The sequence below is a fragment of the Scyliorhinus canicula genome, chromosome 4, assembly GCF_902713615.1.
Source record: "Scyliorhinus canicula chromosome 4, sScyCan1.1, whole genome shotgun sequence".
NCBI classification, from domain to species: domain Eukaryota; kingdom Metazoa; phylum Chordata; class Chondrichthyes; order Carcharhiniformes; family Scyliorhinidae; genus Scyliorhinus; species Scyliorhinus canicula.
Window position 1 is genome coordinate 6,797,070 of NC_052149.1, and position 4,864 is coordinate 6,801,933.

Sequence of the window (4,864 nt, forward strand, 5' to 3'; positions counted from 1 at the left end):
AATAATAATCTTTATTGTCATAATTATCTTACATTAACACTGTAATGAAGTTAATGTGAAAAGTCTCGCGTCGCCACATTCTGTCGCCTGTTTGGGGACACGGACGGTGAATTCAGAATGTTCACATTACCTAACAGCACGTCTTTCGGGACCTGTGGGAGAAAACTGGAGCGCTCGGAGGAAACCCACGCAGACACGGGCAGAACGTGCAGACACCACCAAGCTGGGAATCAAACCTGGGACCCTGGATGTGTGAAGCAACAGTGCTACCCACTGTGCTGCCCATATTGTGAAGCTTCTACCGAGAAACAGAATGGAGGGAACTGGGTATTCATTTTAGTCATCAAGACCTCGCCATGTGTCCAGGAATGTTGCCATGGATGAGCAATAGATGTTGTTAAATATTCCTGAGTACAAGTTGTTTTGAAGAGCTATGAATGGGAAGAAAGGGGGCCGTTTTGGGTAAGGGGAGCATTGTAGTTGTGGAGAAAATGGGTGCCGCAGAGTGTTCAAGGCCAGCATCAACTTTATTAGAGATAAGGAACACAAGAGGTGAAATTACCATCAACTAGTGAGAAGGTTGGAGAAGAACAATTCTGAAGTGAAGTTACTGGGCGATGCAAATGTTATAGAGTAGTTATAATGGGGGGACTTTAATTATCGAAATATGAGCTCGGATTGGGTTACCACAAAGGCTGACGAGGGACAAGATTTCTGAAACTGTTCAGGAACATTTTCCGCAGCAGTTTGTGTTCAGTACAACAGGAAGGGATGTCCTGATGGACCTGGTTCTTGGAAATGAGGTGTAACAATTTGATCAAGTGTTAATCCAGGAACATTTAGGAGACAGCGATCATTCTATCATCAGGTTTAGTACAATGATAGACATAGGAAATAGGCAGTCCAGATTGGCAATAATTAACCGCGGGAGAGCAGACTTCAATGAAAAATGAAAATCACTTATTGTCACAAGTAGGCTTCAATGAAGTTACTGTGAAAAGCCCCTAATCGCCACATTCCGGCGCCTGTCCAGGGAGGCTGGTAGGGGAATCGAACCGTGCTGCTGGCCTGCTTGGTCTGCTTTAGTCTGTAAAGTTTTAGTTGAACAAGGAACTCTATCAAAAATGTTCCTGACATGGTCAAGGTATATTCCCTGAAAAAATAAAAAGAACTATCAAATCAAGAGCTTCCTGGATGAAAGAAGAGATAAAGATTTAGGTAAGGAAGTAAAAGTGTGCGTGTGACAGGTGATAGGTTCAAATACATTTGAAAGTACATAAAGCTCATTAGAGCAGCGAAGCGGGATTATAAGAAAAGACTACAGCAGCCAATGACAAAGGGAATCCCAAAGTTTTCTGCAGGGATAGTAAAAGGGGGTAAAATGGAGGAGTAGAGCCGGTTAGTGATTTTTTTGTAAAATATTTTTATTCTCCATTTTCACATTTTCTCCAGAATTTACACCCCACCAACAAGCAGTAAACGGTAACAAATACAAAGTTAATCCCCTTATCAACAACAACTGTCCCATCCTCCCACCACCCCAAACAACAGTCCTTCTGACAATATGAGCATCAAATAAAACAAACCCTCCCACGGTGGGAAAAACAAAGGGAAAAAAAAGAAAAAGGAATCAGGAATCGCCTATGGTTACAGTTGACCTATAGAGCCCACCTCTCTCCTCCCCCTAACATTCAATGCCATCCAATCCCCGAAAGAGTACCGTAATAGACACCCATAAATTGTAAACCCCCCCTCCCCGACTCCTCCCCTCCACTTCCTCTTACAAAACTCCTCCCCCCAATCCTTCCCCCCAATTTTCCACCCCAGCTAGACTTATCGGAACCTGTTCTGCCGGGCTCTGATGGCCGCAGCCCCTCCGTCCACCTCACTCCAGTTCACTGGCCGGCTTAAACCGGCCAGCGTGGAGGCCCCCGCCCGGGTCTCTTTCCCCCTTGCCCGGTCCCAGGAAAACCAAGAAATCCCCTTTAGCACACAAACCCCGCCTACACACCCAAGCCCCAAAGAGCCATTATTGCAAGTGAAAGTTCCATCTCGTCCCTTGTCCAAGTATATACAACGTTGGTTCATTTAGCACATACACCAGCACGCAGTGAAAAAATACAGTTACATGAGCCTACATCGGTACATGACCATTTCTCAATTCAACCACAGTCCTTCTGCCTTCGCAAACTCCTCCGCTGCTTCCGCCGTCCCGAAATAAAAGTCCTTGGATTTGTAGGTCACCCTCAACTTAGCTGGGTATACTATGCTGCACCGCACCTTACTGATGTACAGTGCCCTCTTCACCCGGCTGAAGGCAGCCCGCCTCCTCGCCAGCTCCACCATAAAGTCCTGATATATGCGTACACCAGCTCCAGCCCACTGCACCACCTGCTTCTGCTTTGCCCATCACAGAACCTTCTCCTTCATGCTGTACCTACGAAAACAAAGTCACTACTCTTGGAGGCTCACTCTCCTTTGGTGCAGGCCTCCACGACCGATGCGTCCGATCCAGTTCATATCGGGAGGGATCATCCACCTCCCCAATAGCTTTGCCATCATTGTGGGAAAATACTCAGTCGGCCTCAGGCCTTCCACTCCTTCGGGAAGACCCGCAATCCTCAAATTCTGTCTCCTGGATCTTTTTTCCAGATCATCCATTTTAGCTCGCAGACCCTTGTTGATCTCTATCACCTTCCGCATCTCCTTCCCCATCAAGGTAAGTTGATCACTGTGCTGCAATAATGTCTCTTCCACTTCCTTCAGCGCCTCACCTTGCTCCCGCACCTCTGCCACTGCGCTCGCCACCGCCGCCCTCACCAGGGCAATCGCCTCCTCCACCAGCAATTTGAATACCACCCCCATCTTCTTCCTCATCGCCTCCATGTGTTTTGTGAACTGCCTTTCGAGTTCCGCGGCCATCACCTTAGTCAGTTCCTCAGCCGTGGGCAATGCGGCCTCCCCTGGTGCCCCAGCCTCCACGTTTCTTGCCGTCCCCGCAGTGACCTTTCCACTCCCTGACGGACCTAGAGCCACTTTTTTCAGGCCGTTTTTTAAACTTATTTTTGACATTTCCCTTCACTGTGCCTTCTCCCTGCTTTTGCCGCCTCTGTGGCCCCAGCGACCGGGCGTAAAACCCCGAAAATGCCGTTCCCGAATGGGAGCCCTCCAATGCGCAGCTGCCTCCCGCCCGCCGTCACCGGAAGTCCGAGCCAGTGAGAGTTTCTAATGGAACCTTTGGTCATAAACAAATGAATAAACACTTTGCTCCTCTCTTTACCAAGGAGGTAGATGCTACCCAGGATGCAGTGTCAAATGGGCGACTCTGTCTCTGGAAAGGGTAGAAATTGTTGAAGAGGAAGTGTTGAAAATACTGTTGATAATGAAAGCTAACAAGGCTTTGGGAACAGGTGAGATGTATTGGGTGATATTGATGGGAGTAAGAATGTAAACTGCCGGGATGCTGCCGATTATCTTCTAGTCTTCTCTACTCAATATCATGTCCAAAAGGAGTAGTCATGTCAGCAAAAATCTTTTCACCCAAAGAGTTGTTGGCGCCTGGAATAATCTTTCTGAGAGGGTGATGGATATGGATCCCCCCCCGGGCTATTGAAAGGGAAATTGGATTGCTATGTGAAAAGAAAGAGAGTGCAAAGTAACAGAGATATTGCAGGGAAGTGAGATTAAGTAGAATGCACTTTCAGAGAGCCAGTGCAGACTCGATGGGCTGAATGGCCTTCTTCTGCACTGTGAACATTCTGAGGTTCTGTGCACATTCCCATGTCCCTGTGACCAGAGCTTCATCAAGTGTAAATCTCAAAGTTCTGCCTCTGCAGCACAATTGGTGAGCATCTTACAGTCCTGTCCTCTTAGCAGAGTGCGAGTAATGGAAGGAGCAAAGAACTTCCAAATGTATAAGACCATATTTTGTAAGGTAAAGATAGATAGTTTTTTGAAGAATAAAGGGATTAAGGGTTATGGTGTTCGGGCCGGAAAGTGGAGCTGAGTCCACAAAAGATCAGCCATGATCTCATTGAATGGCGGAGCAGGCTCGAGGGGCCAGATGGCCTACTCCTGCTCCTAGTTCTTATGTTCTTATAAGACACAGGAGCAGAATTAGGCAATTCGGCCCAGCGAGTCTGCTCTGCCATTCAATCATGGCAGATATGTTTCTCATCCCCATTCTCCTGCCTTCTCCCCATAACCCCTTATCCCCTCATTAATTACGAAGCTGTCACAAAGGGACTCAGTGATTTGGCCTCCACAGCCCTCTGCGGCAAAGAGTTACACAGATTTGCCACTCTCTGCCTGAGGTAATAGCTCCTCATCTCGGTTTTAAAGGATTCAAGTTTTTCCGACTAGTGGAGACACCCTCTCCCCGCCCACTGTTTCTAGCCCTCTCAATATCCTGTACAGTTCAATAAATCCCCTCTCATACTTCTAAACCCCAATGTGTACAGACCCAGAGTACTCAATGCATCTGCAAGGTTGTAAATGACCATTAACACAAAACCAGTTATATTCTGACAGTATGAGTGAGGGTTAACTCATTCACCACCTATTAACCTTTGTAGATTTAAAATCAGGCCGTACAAATTCAGAATAGAGTTGACAGTGAATATTCCCATAAATGCTGCCTGGAGATCCCCCCTCCCATTATTGTGTGGGATTAAAATGATACACACCGCTTGTATCCATTTGTTGCATTTCTACATCCAAATAATACATTTTCATTTTGTATCTATACTCCATTTATCTTTATCTGCATTTATCTGTAGAAATACTCCTTTTCTGGTATCAACCCATCTTCCACTTGCTGCATTTTGCTATATTGTTATGGGAGCGGCGTTTTCAGAACCCCAAA